Source organism: Microtus oregoni, unplaced genomic scaffold (genome assembly GCF_018167655.1).
Source record: "Microtus oregoni isolate MIOR12 unplaced genomic scaffold, Mior012 000072F_ref0000427, whole genome shotgun sequence".
In the NCBI taxonomy this organism is placed as follows: Eukaryota; Metazoa; Chordata; class Mammalia; order Rodentia; family Cricetidae; genus Microtus; species Microtus oregoni.
In genome coordinates this window covers 6,275,015-6,294,911 of record NW_024543979.1, presented here as the reverse complement: position 1 = coordinate 6,294,911, position 19,897 = coordinate 6,275,015, and the positions used below count along the sequence as shown (strand labels likewise).

General features: G+C 44.9%; 1 protein-coding gene across 3 annotated transcripts in view; it reads right to left on the bottom strand.

Moving 5' to 3' along the window:
* Lrrc8c (leucine rich repeat containing 8 VRAC subunit C) overlaps positions 1 to 19,897 on the bottom strand; it is a 78,773-nt gene that overhangs the window by 39,030 nt on the left and 19,846 nt on the right. For 2 of the 3 annotated variants that reach the window (XR_005973407.1, XM_041642045.1), the window contains exon 2: positions 15,188 to 15,263. The exons of the other annotated variant lie outside the window; for it this stretch is intronic. The gene's annotated coding sequence lies outside the window, so the exon portion shown is untranslated. The remainder of the gene's footprint in view (positions 1 to 15,187; positions 15,264 to 19,897) is intronic. 3 annotated transcript variants of the gene reach the window in all.

The following is a 19,897-nucleotide window of genomic DNA, read 5'->3' as shown; positions in this document are numbered from 1 at the left end:
AGAGAAAAGATGGCTTTCCTTTCCAGCCTTCTCCTTCTGTAAACGTGTACAAGCAAGTACCAAGGCCTTGCCTTTGTATGATGCTTCTGGGATCTCTATGTAGCCACTGGCCTCTGGGGCTACTAAAAGTGTGTCGTATATTTTGAGCAGGAGCTGCTGGGACAACTCCCTGTCACAAGCATGATTCACTTTCATTATGAATTGGCTTGCTGTGAATGAACTACGAGAGCGAATTATGCCTGGCCCTTTGCTAGGGGCTCGGGGAACAGAGGAGAACACAGCAGACGGAGTACCAGTTCCCACCCACACGTTCTTCCAGGGAAGGGGACCGCAATCAGGATTCCCACAAAGTTGGCAATACAATGCTCTCCTTTCTAATCAGTATTGATTAGTGTTACTGGGTGTGCCAATGCTCTAAAGATTGATTTTATTTTAATCGAGATAAAATTTATATGTTGCTTATTCTGGAATCTTCTAGAAAACAGCAGGGTCTTAGAAATTATCATTGTATCATGTGGCAAGTTGAAATCACATGGATACACACACCCAATTAAGCAATTTGTAGTAAACAGCAAATTCTTCCAATATGTTACTCTTTTTTTTCTTTTTTTAATTGATTTAATTGAGCTGTACATTCTTCTCTGCTCTCCTCCCTTCCTCTCCCCTCCCCTTTAACCCTCTTCCATGATCCCCATGCTCCCAATTTACTCAGGAGATCTTGTCTTTTTCTACTTCCCATTTACATTAGATGTATGTCTCTTAGGGTCCTCATTGTTGTCTAGGTTCTCTGGGATTGTGAATTGTAGGCTGGTTTTTCTTTGCTTTAGGTCTAAAAGCCACTTATGAATGAGTACATATGACATTTGTCTTTCTGGGTCTGGGTTACCTCATTCAAAATGATGTTTTCTAGATTCATCGATGTCATTTTTTTCTGCTGTGTAGTACTCTGTTGTGTAAATGTACCACATTTTCCTTATCCATCCTTTGATCGAGGGACATTTAGGTTGTTTCCAGGTTCTGGCTATGACAAACAACGCCGCTATGAATATAGTGAGCACATGTTCTTGTGGTATGATTGAGCAATCTTTGGGTATATGCACAAAATACGTTACCCTTTTAAAAGCTTGATATTACAATAAATAAAACCAAAAGCATTAATACACAGATGCATATTGGAAAAAGTGACTAACCAAAACCCATCTGGTATTAGAGAGAATGCGTGAGAGGAGCAAAGGAATCTGGGAATATGTATAATACGAAGCCGAGGATCAGCGAAGCCCGCTTGATGACCGCTGGAGAGGGTGCGCTAACAGAAACGCGTTCCTCCACCTCAGCTTGGCTCCAGGGAAAGGGCCAACGCAGCTGGGCTGAACATTAGGACACAACAGACAGCTGGAAACTGAGCTTGGATTTCTGCTTGTCCACATGCTGCTAGGGTTGGAAAAGAAGGCTTTCACTCCTTGGGGATTTTTGCTAAAACACTTCAGTGATGTCATCATGACACCAACCACTTAATGCTCACTCTGTACATTTCAAGTTCACCTCCACTCAGAGATCCCTAGTGAACTGAGACTAGGTGGCGTCTAACAGCCTCTTAAAGACGGATCATAGACCAGCATGAGGGGTAGGCGGTCTTTTCCTGGTCTCTGGTTCTGAAGGTTCTCCTACCTGCAGGCTGTCTGCCACATGGCTGGTGCTGGGTATTCGTTTGCTTGTCTGAGATAGGTCTCAAGTAGCTTTGACCCCCCAAGTGGCCAAGGGTAACCTGAACCTCTTACTTCTTTCTGTACCTCCCTAGTGCTGGGGTTACAGGTGTGTTCAGCGTACCCTCTTTATACGGTGCTGGGGACCGAATCCAGGGCTGCATGCATGATACTCTACCACTGAGCCAAATCCCCATCCTCAGCCCTTCTTTAATTTCTAAATGTTTCAGACCATCTGCATGCTGCCCAGACTGGTCTCGAACTCGCTCTGTACTCAAGTAGAGTATAGCCTGATGATCACCCTGTCTCAGCCTACCAAGTTTCTGAGGTTTCAGGCATCCCTCACCATTCCTGGCACACTGCCACCTTCCCAGAAAAGCTGTATACTATTTAGAAAGGAGTTATTTGCCAGGTGCTATTATTAGTAAAAATCTTGGATTAGAACTAAATGAGGCTTTCCTTAAAAAACCCATTCCAGAACTGTCTATGGCCTTGCCAGATGTATTTTTAAAAGTCGTTGAAAGATCTAAAAAGCAAAATTCACAAGGCCAGTGACATATCAGCCTGCCTGCTGGCATCTACAGCCGGTTTCTGATCTGCATTTCATCAGCTGGATGAAAAGTGTGTCTGGAAGGAACAGAGCTGGCTTAAGGCTTCTCCCCTTGGACTAGCATGGGAAGCATGTCCATGTGTGAGGTGTGTCCGTACCACCAGCAGTTCCGGGCAGAGGAGAAGATGGGAATTCAAGGATAGTTCTAAGTCAGCCTGGGCTACATGAGACCCTGTCTTAATACAGTAACAGAGTTGTTAAATTGAAAGGCTTAAAATATCAATCAGAGGGGAGGGGTGGTGGTGCACGCCTTTAATTCCAGCATTTAGGAAACAGAGGCAGGCAGATCTCTAAGATCAAATCCAGCCTTGTCTATCTAGTGAGTTCGAGGCCAGCCAGGACTGCGGTGGGACCCTGTCTCACAAGTAAATAAAGAAATAGTTGGAAAATCTGAGAAGTTTGGTTAAAAGCAAAAATTTCATAGAAAAAAAAGTAGGACATAAACAAGAAGATAAAGGTTACTTTTAAAAGTCAAACACTCTGGAGATGAGAGCCCTTTGGAGCTCTGAAGAGGAACTGGGGAATTTTAACAGATGATTTTCTGGGTGGTGGAAAACAGGCGCAGAGCCAAGAGAAAGGGCAGTTGATGGAATAACTGGAGATGTTTGTTTGTCTGTTTCCTCCATTCAGATGACCCACCCTCAAAAGTGAACACAGATTACTGCTCCCTGGGCCTGAAAATGGTTACATAGACATAAAAGTTACTGCAGGATAAACAGTGCCCCCTGCATGGAGCCATGGGGATATTGAAAAGATAGGTTGTCTCATTTGTACTCAAGGCAAAGGATACAAGCAAGGCCACCCTCAGGATTCCTGTGAGTATGTGGGACTGGGGATGGGGAGGAGAAAACCAGGGCTTCTTTAACTTCATCTCTCCCGGCCCCTAGGAGGTGCAGGGGCTCAGATTATCATGGAAACTCTGCTTAGGTGATTTTGTTTTTGAGGCAGTGTTTAAGTAGCTAAGGCTGGACTCTAGCTAGCTATACAGTCAAGGGTGACCTTGAACTTCTGACCGTGCCCACCACCAGAGTACGGACACTTCAGGGGCACAGGCTGCATCCAGTTTACACAGGGCTGGGGACTGATCTAAGCGCTTGTCCACCTGAGGCTGCACTCTCTCAGCTGAGCTTGTCCACCTGAGGCTGCACTCTCTCAGCTGAGCTTGTCCACCTGAGGCTGCACTCTCTCAGCTGAGTTTTCTCGGGAAAACTCCTGCAACTCGCTATCCAAATCCTGAGAACTAGACAGACGTGGAGGAGAGATGCCTCGATATTCTTCTGAATATTCAATACTTCTTTCCATCGTTACTTAAACTTGCATTTTTTCTGATGAGAGGGTCTTTCTTCTAGTTAGCAATGATATGTGTACTCCCCTCAAATATTTAACCACTATACCAACAGGGACCAACCTGATGGCGGCAGGAAGGGAAGCAGAAGGGAAGGAGCTGCAGGAATTGAACTAGAACAAAACTACCCCCTGTGAGTGAAGGGAGTCAGCACGAGGTGCAGCAGCCCACAGGCCTCAACTTCAAAGAGAAAATGAAGTCATTTTGGTTGCCCCGGTAACACCAAGATAAAATGTGGAAATGAAAATGCAGGCTATAACGTTAACAAAATCTTCCTCGGCAGGAAGGTCTCTGACATGCGGAATGAGGTTTACCATAGCAACATGCAAAAACCCCACATAAACTGATCAAACAGAGAATTCCCAAGGGGGAGAAGCCTGGCAATGAAGACCAGACGGATCCACTGCCAATTCCATCCCTCACAAGGGCTTGCTGGGATCAAGGGAAACTTCCTTTAAAACCTTAACCAGTTTTAAATGCTAAGTGTTGTTTCTACCAACTCCTGTTTCTTCAAATCTACACTTTTTCTAAAGCACTGGTTTATTCAGCGGGGAAAAACCTAAGTAAACAAACATAAAGGCTAGAACCCCAGTGATGGTTTAAATAAGAAATGTCCTGCATGGTCTCGGTATCTGAACACTTGATCTCCTGTTAGTGGCGTTGTGTGGGAAGGTTCAGGAGGTGTAGCCTTTCAGGAGGAAGTATGTCACCAGGGCTGGGCACCCTGCTTGCAGTTTGCTTTCTCTGTGGCCACATTACCCACCATCCATAACACGTCTCTCAAAAACCTTTTCCCCCTAAGTTGCCTTGGCCGTGGTGTCTTACCCCAGCAACAGAAAGACTGATACTGCCACCATTCTGGGTTATATTTTCTATGTCTCATCTATACCAAGGTCCTCAGCTACTAAGGCAGTAGGTAGACCTCCCTGGCAATCAGTTGTAGTGGGAATTCTAATTGATTTAATAATAAAAACCTGGAGTCAGATATTAGGGCGTGAAAGCAAAAGATCAGAGAAGCCGAGCAGCCACACTAGAGTTCTTACCTCTACGAAATCCTCAGAACCAGGGGGGTGAGATCCTGTCTCTACGAACCCTCAGACTGAATGCCGAGAGCTACTGTCTTCTCCAGTTTATATTCCTCTCTCTGCCCAGCCATATCCCTTCCTGTCTCCACCTCTAGTGCGTGACTCCTAAGTACTGGGGTTAATGGTGTGAGCACCACTGCCTGGTTCTGTTTCTCTAATAGACTGGATCAATCTCGTGTAAATCAGGGTGGCCTTGAACTCTGCTTCCAGAGTGCCGGGATTAAAGGTGTGTGCCACCTCTGCCTCCAGAGTGCCGGGATTAAAGGTGTGTGCCACCTCTGCCTGGCCTCTATGGTTAACTGATGGATCATTAACACTCTGATCCTCAGGCAAGCTTTATTTGTTAAAACACAAAGTATCACCACAGTTCGTGTAGTTCCGCAATATTACTATCGTTATTAACTTTCCTTTTGGTTCTGGCAAAAGAACTCAGGGACTTGGACACGCAGAGAACTTACTCTGACAGAGCAATGCTCAGCTCCACTGAGTCAGGTGAGACTCTAGAATTACAGTGGCTCGGCAGGATGGCCCTCGTGTGGAAGTACCTGGGTCAGAATCCTGACTCTGCCACGTGTGAACCGGGTGAGTAGACCAATAATCCTTTGCTTCTTCGCCCTCACAAGGCTGACTGGAACAGTTCTTTTCCTCTGTAAGAGTTAGGAAGTGTGTGAGGGACGATTACGGTAAGCACTAATTGCAGCGAGGCAGGTACTTAGCGCTCAATATTTAGCAGCAGAGGCAACGATTAGATTTGGCAGGTATGCTAGGGAGTTCACAACTGAAAAACTTGTATGTATTTAAGTAAGAAAACTTCAGAATAAGATCTACCTTCTCAGCAAGAAAAACTACCTATATATACAGTGTGATTTTCCCTAACCACAGTTGTAAAATTCGCAACAGGTTCCAAAATGTGTGTATCTTTCTACTTGAAATGTTATATCTATTTGTGGTGGTTTTAATGAGAATGGCTCCCATAGGCTCCTATGTCTGAAGCTTGATCCCCAGTTGGTGAAAGTGTTTGGAAAGGATTAGGCCATGTAGCTTTGTTGTAAGGGGTGTCATGGGGGTGGCCTTTGAGGCTTCAGAAGACAGCCATTCCCAGCATGCCTCTTCTTCCTGTGAGCTCGCAACTGTATCTCCAGCATATTGTCCTTGGACTTCCCTTCTGAAACTGTAACCACCAAATACACTGGCTTCTGTCAGTTGCCTTGGTCACGGTGTCCTACCACAGCAACAGAAAAGGAACTAAGACACTGAGATCAGTAGCTGCCACTTTCTGCTCGAAACCCTCTGATTAGTGTAGATGTGCCAAGCAGGTGGAGAACATAGCATGTCACTGTGTGATTGACCTGTTTCTCTTAACATGAAATTTTCAGGGCTTATCGGGGCCATCACATACTGAAGAACTAACTTTTGGAAGCTGAAAAGCAGTCCATTGCTGGTGGATACTTTTTTTTTTTTCCAGAGAGAGCTCACAGGGCCCCACCCTTCCCTGAGGATCTAACTGTATCTGGAGGAAAGACATTTTCTTCAATGGTGTAGCCACTGGTAAGCTGTCCCTGCTCCCATAAATTCCTTTTCTCTCAGCCCCATAAGCAGCCTCAATTAAACTAACAGGTTCACACACACACACACACGATATATTCATCTCTTGATAGGTTATTTCCATATTGTGGCTATTGTAAGAAAGGTTAGTATTAATATAAAGAGGTTATCTAAGAATAAATACAAACAAAACCCTTCGAATAAAATTTCTCGTTTTTGTTAAACAAGAAAGGCAGATCTGACAACTGATAATGTGCCAGGCACGAACACAGTATCTGCCAAGCATTGTCTTTTTTACTCTACGTTAAGTCTGTCAGAGAGCACTGGCTTGCTCTACAGAAGATGAAACCTACACACAAGTTAGTTTCCCCAACGTTAGAAAAGTCTGTGAACGGCAGAGCAAAACCCCCAACTCCAATCTTTCGGAGTCCAACATCCAAGCTCATCACACGTCACAAGTAGAATTGTTTCATTTGGGAAGCGAGCTCTCTCGGGATTGTATTCGTGGTAATCATGTTTGTGAGCTGAACACAATGCCCTCGGCTCTGTACACAGAGAGATGCTATCTAAGGGAAGAGCTTGGTGGAGGTTCTGAGGACCCAGCTTCTGTCCACACAGCCACTAGTATGGAACCGACCTGTCAGTCACTGGGAGCTAGAAAAGCGGAGATTGACAGACAGTGCTACAGGGCCACTTCCATTAATACATTACACTCACTTACACCGCTTCTGTTCGAAGCTAAACCCTTGGGTGGAGAATGCAGTTCCCAGACACAGTCTCCTAATAGGGGGATCTGGATGTGACTTCCAGGAACTCGGTGTGGCAAAACAGCAAGAACCTTCCGTACTGAGAATTGAATACTGGGAAACTTACACCAAATTAAAATAGAAAGACACCAACTACTTACTTCCCCTTCATTGTTCTTGTGCAAATTAATTTGCTTTGGCTACTTGTTAACCATCTCTCGCCCCAAGAAAATTACCAGGATCTTGCTTCCTTCATGTTTCAGCTAAGTTTCTGCTTTATTGCAGATACGCTCACAAAAAATGGTTGGTTTTCGAAGACTAGTTTGAAGGTTCAATCTTAAAACAAAATATAATGACTATTTTGGCCCCTTTCTGCTCTTCTTAAAATATTTCGAAAGGCAGGAAACACTTTAGGTATATTTTATGTATAATATTCCATGAGTACTGAAAACCTCTTTCTAATGCATGGCCTCCATCCTGCCATAGCAACGCACAGAGCCGACCTCTCTGAGGGTGATGTCACACTCGTAGGAGTCCCAGGCTCACACACCCTTGGCTTTGGCTTCCATTATTTTATTAAACATTTATTTCCCTGCAGGCGCCTCTATCATTGCTCAGATTTCTATCTGAACTCAATTTTTAGATCTAGGTGCTCCAAGTTTCCCTCTTAAATTTGTCCCAATATATAGAACCCGGGCTCTAATTGAAGGGCTTGACACAGTGTTTGGCAAAGTCAAGACAAGTCCAAGGTTTTTACTCATTTTTGTAAAATTGATAGGAATAAAGAAGCCTTAGTCTATAGGAAGAGCTCGTCTGCAGAGGAGCACATGGGGACTTGGTTAAGGCAATGTAAGTTAGGTGTCCAAGTGGAGGGGCTTTGTAAACAGTTGGATACACCAGACCAGAGTCCAAAAGTCTTGGCTAGCAGAACAAACTCAGGAGTGATTAGGACATATGAACTGATACCAGAGGACAGGATAAAACCATTTAGGGCATATACAGACAGGAAAGCTGTCTAAGGACTTCCTGAAACAAAGAACATTTTGCTCCAGATATGGGCACGAATATTTTCTCTAACTTCCTTCTTGTCTTTGCATGAATGCCACTTTTGGAGACTTTTTTTAGCCGGCCCTCTTGAAAATATGAACACTAGAGGCTGGAAGATGGCTCATGCTATACAAGCATGAGGACCTAAGTTTCAATCCCGAGCAACCACGTGAAAGCCAGGCATAGCTGTACACTCTGACAACTCCAGCCTGGGGAGCTGGGAAACAGACAGACGCTCTGGGGTTTGTGGGCCAGCCAGGGTCACAGCATCGGTGAGTTCCATGTTCAGTGAGAGACCTTTTCTCAAAGAAGAAAGAAAAGCCAAGAAAAACACCCAACATCAACCTGTGGTTTCTACGTGCACATGCATGCATACTTCTACATACATATGTACAAACCATAAAAACATATGCCACACATGTGTGCACATTGCATACACACACACACTAGTGCTGACCTTTGGACAGCAACACGTGATTCCAACCTTCCAAACCCCCAGAAGAACATATGCATATGCCACACATGTGCACACGCACACACACACACACACACACACTAGTGCTGACCCTTGGACAGCAGCACGTGATTCCGACCCTCCAAACCCTCCCATCGTCACGCTCACTTCACAGCATGATCGTCCCCACCCGTGTTGTGTGTTTGGTCTGTCTCCTCCATGCGAGGTAAACTCCTTAGGGATCAGGGGCCTCCCTCCTTCTAATGCCCAGCACGGCCTCTGGCACATCCACGCCCTCAGCAGACAACCGCTGAAAGAATGAGTGAAAACCAGTGTACACACGACTGGAAATTCTCTCGGTGGTCAGAAATGCAGAGCAGAAGAGCTGCAGAGAAGGTCAGTCCTCAGCACCTTGCTGCTCTTGCAGAGGAACCCCCCCCCCACCACACACACACAGTCTCACAACCACCTGCACGTAAGTCCAGATCCAGAGGATTTGATGTCCTCTGTGGACACCAGGCAGTCAAACATAAAATGAAAACAAATAAATCTCCACAAAACATGCATACAAGAAACATTCATTTGACTCCCGAATTTAGTTAGGTGGACTTGGTTTTGAGAAGAGAACCAACCATGAGCTCCTCCGCACTGATCAGCGTTTCTCAGGACTCTGCGCTTTGCCAAGGCGTTGAACGACAGCACAGGTGTGTGAGAGGCCATCAAGACGTGTGCGTGTGAGTGGAAATCTAAAAACACAAAACCTTTTGTCTTCCTCAAGGAGTCGGGTGGGGGGGAAGGAAGGGGAGGGGTAAGGCAAGAGGCGCTCTTGGACTGGGTTCTCCTAGGCCACAAATTCCTAAAGGTACATGGCCAGCAAGGAACAGGGACAGCGGAACAGAGTGCGACAACTTCATGGGGGTGACACAGGAGCAGGCTCACACTGATGATGCTCTTTCAAGAGACAGGTGACATAAAGGCAACTACTTATGTAACTAGCAATGGGTGGGTTCCTCACCAGAGTGTGGAAGGCTGCTATCTTAAAGAGGAATGTGAGAAAATAATATATATATATATACATATATGTGTGTGTGTGTGTGTGTGTGTGTGTGTGTGTGTGTGTGTGTATATATGCACTAACCATTTATATACTACCTTCCCCATTTCCACCTTTGGTAATACATTCCACAGAAGCCCGGAACCCCTGGTCTACACCCTGAGTCTCTGTTTCTGACCAATCTCCATTCATGGTAACGGTGTGACTGGATGACCGCAGGAGCCCCTTAATCGATTTCCCTGATTCTACCATAGATTGCTCTCCCCTGAGCAGCCGGAAGGAAACTTTCTGAGTCAGGGTTTCTATTGCTGTGAAGGGACACGGTGACCACGGCAACTCTTACAAGGGAAACATTTAACTGAGGAAGCAGCTTACAGTTCAGAGGTTGAGTCCATTATGATCATGGTGGGACATGGCAGTGTGCAGGCCGACATGGAGCTGGAGAGGTAGCTGAAAGTTCTACATCTTGCAGGCAACAGGAAGTGGTCTGTCTCATTGGGTGTGGCTTGGGCATATATGAGACCTCAAAGCCTGCCTACCCAGCGACACACTTCTTCCAACCAGACCACATCCACTTCAGCACAGCCACACCTAATAATGCCACGCCCTTTAGGGACCATTTTCTTTCAAACCACCACACTCTTAAAATACCGGGTTTTTCCTGTGAGCCAAACCCTCCGACAACTCTCCATCTCACTCAGGAGAAAGGTCAAAAGCTGCACAAAAATCCTACACTCCTGTCTTCTGCTAGCGAGCTCTGGCCTGCTCATTTTATCTGCTCTAGCCACACCGGCCTTTCTAGACTTCCCTAAACATTCCATACCCGTCCCTGTCTCGGACCTTCGTCCCTGACACACCCCTGCCCGGAATTCCTCTCTCTGGAGTCTGTGATGTTCTGCCTCTCACCTTCTTCAGCGCTTATTGAATCTGACCCAGATCTCAACCACCTTTTAGGCCCCTCTGTCAGCACCATGGTGGTGTCTGCCATCACTACCTCTTGTTTGGACAATAACACTGCAAAGCTGATTTAACACTAAACCTCACAGTCCACACTTCCTCTCCCCTTCCACAACAGTTATCAAAGCTGAATGCATGCATGTGTGTCATGTGTGTGTGTGTGTGTGTGTGTGTGTGTGTGAATATATGTTTCCTTTTCTGTCCTCTCTAACTTGAATTCCCACTAAATCAGGGATTTTTTTTTTAACGCTTAATTTGGAAGTTATTTTTGCGCCAAGCATTCAGAACAGCCTCTACCTGAGTCATATGTTAATCAAACAGTTCAAGAAGCAGAAATAGCGTGTAGAAATGCCACGGAAGAGAAAGCAAGTAAGGGGATACGGATGGCTAACAGACACATCAAAGGCCTAGTGGTGCATATGTACACTCCAGCACATGCAAATACAAAGCTTTGGAGCGCTGCATGGCACCAGGATCCCATCTGTCAAAGGAGAAATTTAGGAAGGACTGGTGGTTAAGCGCATGCATGACAGATTCTAGAACAAAACTCAGAGACTGTTAGAGGAAAAGTCAGGAAAACACTGCAAGTTACAGGCATAGGCAAGGGCCTCTCAATCGGACCCCAGGTAAACGGGACCTCATCAAACTAAAACAGTCAACTGAAGAAGTCCATAGAATGAGAGAAAATCTTTGCTTATACATCTGACAGATTAGTATCTAGAATATACAAAGAACACAAAAAAGCTAAACAAGAAATCAAACAACTAGACCAATAAATGGACTAATGAAATGAATGAACAGTTTCCAAAAGACAGAACGAACAATAAACCTATGGAAAATGCTCAGTTACTTAGCATCAGAACTGCAGGTCAATACTACAGTGAGAATACACCCTGTCCCAGTTAGAACGGCAGCCAGGCGCGGTAGTCCTGCCTTTAATCCCAGCACTCAGGAGGTTGAGAGCAGACAAGTGTACATTCCAGGACCAAGCACAAATGCTTTTTGAGTTTGAGCCAGGCCAGCCAGGGCTACATAATGAAACACTTTGTCGAGACAAACAATAGAAAGGAATCTACCGAAAGCCTATGGGTTGGCTATCCCATGATAACATGAAAGATGGGTGCGGTATAGAAAAGGCTTCTGGTGCCCTGCTAGGGAGTTCGGATCCTTTGGGAGTCACTTCTGAAACACGAACAGTGTTTTATGATTGAGTACATCTGTGTAAGTGTGTGCTGGGCACTGCCCCGTGGAGAACCTATTGCTAATCCTAGCTGCGCTAGCATTTGAAGGATTTACTGCAAAATCCTGGGGGAAATAAAACACAAGCAGGTGTGGGGATCCCTCAACTTTGGCCACACAGCAGGGCCGTTCAGAAAGCCTTTAAGACCTCAATTCCTGAACGAGTCAAGACTAGAGTCCCAGGTGTGGGACCCAGGCATGAGGTATTTTTATGCAGTCCTAGATTGGGACCTATTTTCCTAGAAACATCTTAAAAAATAAAGAAACACATCCGATAAGGTCTGGAGACAGATAGCCAGAGCTACAGCTGCCCTCACGAAGGTAGTTTTCTTGTTTTAGTACTTGTGATTGATCGATTGCTAGGGAACTGAAGAAGTCCTTGAACATGCCAAACACATGCTATACCTCAGAGTTACAGCCTTAGTCCCTGTATTTTATTCATTTATTTTGAGACAGGTCTCCCTGTGTAGCTCTGGCTGGTCTGGAACTTGCCAGGTAAACCAGGTTGGCCTTGAACAAAAGACCCCTTACCTCAGCCTTCCAAGTGCTGGGATTAAAGGCAAATGCCACTATGCCTGGCCAGTCCTTGTGTTTTAATATCTTGTCTTTAGCTCATATTTTCCTTCACACTACATCAGGATGGACAGACTCCCCCACGCACTCGGCCTTGGGGAAAAGCAGGCTGCCTAACTAATACTGAAGGGAGCTTGGGCCAAAACTTGGGCTATAACCCTACTTTGAAAGTCCACGGCTGGGCTGGAGAGATGGCTCAGAGGTTAAGAGCATTGCCTGCTCTACCAAAGGTCCTGAGTTCAATTCCCAGCAACCACATGGTGGCTCACAACCATCTGTAATGGGGTCTGGTACCCTCTTCTGGCCAGCAGGCATACACAGAGACAGAATATTGTAAATAAATAAATATTTAAAAAAAAAGTCCACGGCTGAGTGTTTCCGCATACAACCCAAGACCAAGACTTTCCTACCTGCTCTGGTCTCTCCTTCAGTGCTTGGGTTTTTTTATATCTGCATCTACCTCTCCTCCCACACTGTGAACACTAAGGGCAAAGACTTAGTGCTCACTCGGGTACTCCTGCTAGTTGTCTGGGAATAACGATTTATATGACTGTATGTGTGCACCCATGGTTTGGCCTTCTCAAACACCTTCTGAATGTGGACAGTGCTCTGAACATAAAAGCTGTAGTACTGATGGGATCTCTGTTTGCTTGATAATTGGAAACTAACAATACTGGTCTTAACAAAGCTCCCTCTATGCATAACGGAGAACTCTGGGACACAAATTACGGCTTCCAGTGCACCAGGAAGGAGCAGGCATTTCATGTGGGCTGCATGTTTTAACTCTTCACTATCCCAAGGCTCAAGGTCCTACAAGCCTATGTGTTTGGGAGAAATGAAGATTTTAGAGAGTTTTTGCCTGGATGTGACAGCTAAGTAGGGTCCTGAACGTCACCCAGGGAGCCTGTTTATGGTACCGTGAATGTTATACTCTAAAGATAACACTGTTTTTCTTCCTGATCTCTGGCAGAAATTCATCAACAAGAAAGGCTGTTCTTTCTTCTCCCTCTTGTTAATTCTGCCCCACTTCAAAAGGGATGCTAAATGAACATTTATTAATTGTACTAAATGAGTTTCACTGTGACATTTTCATATAAGCACAGAGCATAATTTCATCCTATTCACCCCTCATGGTCTTCTATTAGCTCATTGGGTACTGTCTACTAAGATGGATGCTGTAGATACCTTGCATTTCCTAGGAGCTGACAATGTCAGAGATACTTTGTTTCCTCTCTCACTGGTTTCTCAATCTTGTAGCTCTCTAGCCTCTTGGGTAGTTAATAACATCACAGAATGTAAAGGTAGACTCCGCTCCACTCAGCAAGTCCATTCTGTGAGCAGACAGTCCATATGCATATTTATATTAAATATTTGTCATAACATGTAACACAAGAAGTAGTGGCACACAGGTTTAGTTTTCAAATCAACTGTTTCATTTTAGGGGAAAAATAAGGATTCCTCAGTGTTGCCCGTGGATGAGCTCGATATTAAACTGGATGGCACTTGGAAGAATCTTTCTTAGAATAAGGACATGGATGTGTGTTTTTAAGTCATGGTGACCCTGCCACCCTTGCCGCTCCTAAATAAAATGCCACAGAGATTGACATGTTGAAAAAAGCAGAAAGACTATTTGAAAACCTTCACAAGACAAAGAACTCACTGGTTCTTTTCAGATGACATTCTAAAAACAAAACGTATTTTAAAACAGGCTCCCTTCCAGGTTTCCAAGCAAACACACCCAAATAGATTAATTAATATATCAGAGCCGTAGAGTGGCCTCAGATACTGTACTTAATCTTGCTTATGATGCCACACAAGCGACTCTGATTCAGTGAGAATGTCAACAGGAAGAGGCTGGCGGAAACATAAAACCTCAGAGCGAACGAATCCCAAGACTCAAAACAAGTCCCTTACCAGAAATGCTGGTTAAGCCAAACGACAGGGCAGCCAAGGCCATCAAGGAAAACCTGTGTTCTCAGGCTTCATGCTCTCCTCATATAAGGTGTCTATTATAGTTCTGCCTGGATGCGGGGTTTTTATGGAAGCATGGTATATTTCAATTAAAAACCTCTAGCTGAAGGAATGTAAAGACAACCACGGGTATACACTACATTCCTGAGGGGCCGGCGCTAAAGAGATACTTGCTCCTTGGCACCACTGATATACCTTATTGCCTCCCCCAAAATATTGTTTTGACTTATAAAATATTCTTGAGGGCGTGTCTCAGCTAGTAGAGTGCTTGCCTAGCATGTAGGAAACTCTGGGATCCAGACCAGCACTTCCTAAACTGGGTGTGGTTCGCCCAAACCTGTAATCCCAGAGTGTGGGAAGGTGGAGGTAGGAAGATCATAAATTCAAGGTCATTTTTAGCTACGCGCTGTGTTCTGTGTTCGAGGCCGGGCTGGAATACTGACGGACGACTCAAAAAAACAACTCACTACCACCAAAACCCAAAAAGCTAATAATGGCTTACAATATTACAATATACATTAATAGGCATTGCTCCATTTAGGTCTAATTTTCTTCTCTGACATTAAAATGGAAACCCATCAGCAAATTTTGAAGAAGCAAACTATGATCATATAAGTACCTTCCCAGACACAATGGCGGTTGATTACTGAAGATACCCCTTAAAAGACATGACAGGCTTTCGGGTACCAACCACTACATGAACAACATTGAATTCAGAGGCTCAAAGGCAATGTGTGAAAATTCTGCTCTCTCTGAACTAAGTACAGTTGTTTTGTACATGAAGACTTGTAAGAAGCCCTTCATTTAGAGCAATCTATGTCAACAGTGAGACTGATAAAAATATACTCCTGGTATTACCTTATGTGTGTATGTTACGCCACTGAGCATCTGCAGTTCCAGAATTCTAAGTTTAGTCATAAGCAGCCACATTCATCTAAAGAAATAAAAACAAATGTAAGTCATCTCTACTCCATTTTGCTCAACAGGCTCTGTTCTGTATAGTAGTTACAATGTAAGCCTTATTCAGGAAGATCTAGGCTGGCAGTAGGGCTTTAATGGGTAGTTTTCAACCTCTTCAAATGATGCGCCACTAGGAAAAAAAAAAGTGTTGGCAATAAATGTAACAAGTGTCTTTAAATGTAACAGTTACCAATATTGACTTAAGAAAATCGAAGCCTCTATCTTAGAATCTTCTGGAACACTTACTGTTTGTGCCCCTTTACCAGCTGCTCACGGAAAGTACCTGTAAGAACAGCCAATTGGTAGGGTCTTCTTTCAAACATTTACACTGTGGAATTTCCCTCTGCCTCAAGTTGAGTCAAAGTGTTCAAATTATCCACCTCTAATCCATATGTGCCAGTCAAACCCCATGAACATCAGTCTGCCCCCATCCAGAGGCAGCAAATGAGCAGTCTGGGGTCTCTAGTTTCTGTGCCTTCTGGTGCTTACTCAGCATGATGTACCTCTGGAACATTCAAGGCCCAAAGTTTCCAAGAAGCTTCCGTAGCCCAAACCAACAATAATATCAACTGAAGAGTTCCTTAGGAATGAGGGTCCATGCGTAGAGAACACATTACCACCATTTCCCTAAAAGGCCATGCTGTTAAACTGCCTCCTAAATATGTTACGTCTATCCCCATAAAGTAACTCATGTGCCCCCTTTTACAGAGGGCGACAGCTAAGGCAGATTGTCTGGGCAAAGTGCTGTGAATTAGAGACTGATGAGTGTTCCTAATAGGACATCTACAGTACTGCCCCTCAAGGCCTAAGAAACATGACAGATGATGGGACAACAGAAGGAATTTAAAAAGTGGAGATGAGCCAGGGTCATGACATGCTGCCTCCTGCATATGACATTGTCATTGCAACCACACACACAGCAGTAACGGACACCTGCATAAGACTATGCCCTTTCTTGTCATCATGGATGAATGATCCATCCCTTTCCAAGGATGCTGAAGGCAAGACTGTCATTTTCTCTAGTGGTGAGGCCAATAGAGGAACAGGTAGAAGGAGTTCACAGGCAAAAGAAGGGGGACACAAGCAGATAGTGGTGTGAACATATCACACATAATACACTACACACGTCTGAAACTGTCAGGCAGACAACAAGGGCCAACCCCACTCCATATTTTTTGGGTGGTTAGACCACTTTGAGAACACAATTTGAGAGTGGAGCTGCACCTTTGGGGTCTAAGAGGTGTCATCAGCAGAGCCGGATGGACTCAGCTATGCTTTATAGGACTGGTATGTCCCCTGAAGACCACTTTTCTGGAAGCTAAATCTGTGCTCCCCAGGAGTGGTTGAAGCTGTGGGCTTTCACTATGCGGATCAGTTCCCAGGGTCCACCCTCTCCTTTCTCTAACATGGGGAAGTTGGTGTTTCTTGTGGGTGGGTAAGGGCACGTGACGACTCAGTGTTAACATCATGTACATGGAAATGAGGGGCTCAGCTGCCAAAGCAAAGCAACTCCCCTTCCTCAAACCCTTGTCCCTATTTCTTACATGATACGGACAGGGGTAACTACCTTCAATTTGACAAGCTAGGGATACATCAGCAAAGCAGAACATTAAGACATAAGCAAGGCAAGCGTTAGATGCCATGTGATCATGTCTAGAGTATTATAAGGGAGAAAAAAAGCAATATTCTTTTTCTTTACATCACAACAATGTGGGGTGGGGTGAGGTGGAAAGTTCCTCTGAGATCATCTGAGCTTCGCCTAATTGACATGGACAGTGTTTCTCACAAAGAAGAAGGGAGGATGAGGGAAGGATCCCCAGGGCAGACTCAGGACAAATTTTTTTCCATGATTTTTGGCTTTAAAAGAAATTTTCTATTAAAACCATCAAGGATGTAGACAAGATTGTGAACTTCACATGCTTTTACTAAGTTTATGAATTTATGTGCGTGGAGTGGGGTGTATACCTGTCACTGCACACGAGGGGGCTCAGAGAACAACTTTCTTTTTTTTTAAGAATTTTTTTTAATATTTATTTATTATGTATACAATATTCTGTCTGTGTGCAGGCCTGAAGAGGGCACCAGACCTCATTACAGATGGTTGTCAGCCACCATGTGGTTGCTGGGAATTGAACTCAGGACCTTTGGTAGAGCAGGCAATGCTCTTAACCGCTGAGCCATCTCTCCAGCCCCCAGAGAACAACTTTCAAATTTCCGTTTTCTCCGACTGAAGTTAAGACATGAGGCTCGGCAGCAAGTGCCTTTACCCACTGAGCCATCAGACCGGCTCTACATGCTCCTGAGAGTTAGAATATAAAAGACATTTGGTCTTTCCAGCTGAATGCTTGGAGCTCTGCTCACAGACTTCCGGAACATGCAGAGTATTTTTCCCATAACAAAGGGGGCACCGATGGACAGAAGCCTGAGGATATTAAATACTTGACAAGACGCCCAAGGCCTAATCCCATCCCACTGATAAAATAGAGCCACGTATGAAAATATCTCAGCGGTATTCTTTCTCCCCTCCCCCCACTCACCCTTTCCAGCTGTGTGAGGATAAGGGTGACTCAGGAGCAACTTTGGAAAATGATGCAAGGCGAGGAGTCAGACCCCTCTAGCAATGACATCAAACCGGAGGTCAAATAAGAGAAGGCTGCTTGTGACCCGAGCATGGACTGTGAAGGCCTCCGGTGGACTGCTCCTGCCATTCACACAGACCTCTCAAACAGCTTCCTCATGCTTGTGTGGCCTGAAGGTTTGCCTGTCTGGGCTTGTGTTGAAATTCAATTGCTGTCAGGGCATTGGTCACAATTTAAAAGGGTTTCTGTCACAGGGTTCCTTCTCATAAGCGAAGGGATATCATGTCTGGGGCGAGCCTATGGTCATTTGTATGGGTTCTCTCTCCTGTCCTCGTTGCTCTCCTACCCTGCCTCGCAGCATGGCACAGCAAAGAGATCCTTCGCGGATAGCAGTGTCCCGATAGACTTCACACTCCATACTGTGAGTCAGGGAGTTTCTGCTCATTATGAATTCCCCAGATTCTGGTATTTTCTTGTAATTGCACCAAATGAAATGAGACACATTCGAGCAAATATCATAATAATGAGTGCACAGAAAAGTGAAATGTTGGGGAAACACATCAAAGTGGAGAGCAAGGGTGGGGATGTGGCTCAGTTAGCAGCGTGTTTGCTTAGCGTGCACAAAGCACCAGGTTCAATCCCCAGCACCACGTAAACTCACTGTGGGAACACATGCCTGCAATCCCAGCACCTAGAGGCAGAAGGAGGAGGACTGTGTTGGTTTTTGTCAACTTGACAGAAACTAGAGTCTCCTGGGAGGAGGGTGCTTCAATCGAAAGATTGTCTCCATAAGACTGAACTGTGGGCATGTCTTTGGGAGATTTCCTGATGAATAATTGATGGGGGAGGGCTCCAACCTGTAAGTGGTACCAGCCCTGGGTTCTACAGGAAGGCAGCTGATCCAAGTCGGGGGTAGCAAGCCAACAGGGAGCACTCCTCATGGCTTCTGCTTTAGTTTCTGATTCCCTCAATACCGGACTACCACCTATAAACTGTCCTTAAGCCCTTCCCTCCCCAAGTTGGTTTTGGCCAGTGTTTTTATCACAGCAATGGAGAAGTATATTGATACACAGATCAACGCAAGTTCAAGGCCAGTATGATTAAGCTACAGTGTAAAACCCTGCCTCAAAACAGTAAGTAGACTATTATACTGCATTGGAGAAGAAAAACTGCCTAAACTTATGTGCATGATGCTACTTACAGCCTCCTCCCAGAAGAAATCAGTATCCCTAGCGAAATGCTTAAGTGTTTGATGCTTATAAACATCAACCACGCAAAGGCATATTCTGCACAGGAAGTTACACCCAGAGGTGACCAGCTGATAAGCGAGCTAGTAAGCTTTCTTTCTCTTTCAATGTCAAAGCTAACAGTCTTTCACAACTGTCATTTTCCACAAAATATTCTTATCCAGTCAGACGTCACTCGGGAGGCAGAGGCAGGCGGATCTTTCTGAGTTCGAGGCCAGCCTGATCTATGGAGTGAGTTCCCGGGCAGCCAAAGATACACAGAGAAACCCTCTCTCGAAAAAACTATATATAGTCTTACCCAAAGCAAGTCTTTGGAGTTGAAATGTTGCTCAGTCAGTGGTTCATTTCTCCAAAGCAATAAATAATAAATAAGCCAACTTTTGAATTCTGAGAGAGCTTTCTCTTTGTAGCAAGTAATAACATTTTGAAAAATATTGCAAATAAGTTATCCATTTACTTTCTTAAACTCAGAGAACAGGCACTTTTTTATATAGAGGCAGAGATGGACAGCAAATACTGTGGCCATATGTTCCATTGGTATATACTGCTTTGGAAAATACAAAGCCAGGTCTGAGGTGGACTGTGCAAAAGCAGGCCGCAGACCCAGACCACGTGAGTGTGTGAGCTTTGTCACTGCATCTTGTGGGGTTGCGAGAAGCTCCAGGTGGACTCGCCTTGACTTAAGTGGAGCGGTGGTTATTAGCCTTAAGGCTGGGATGTTACAATTTGAGCACTGCAGTGTGGAGTCTAAAGGCCATTTGAAAAGTCTCTCGTCTACAGGG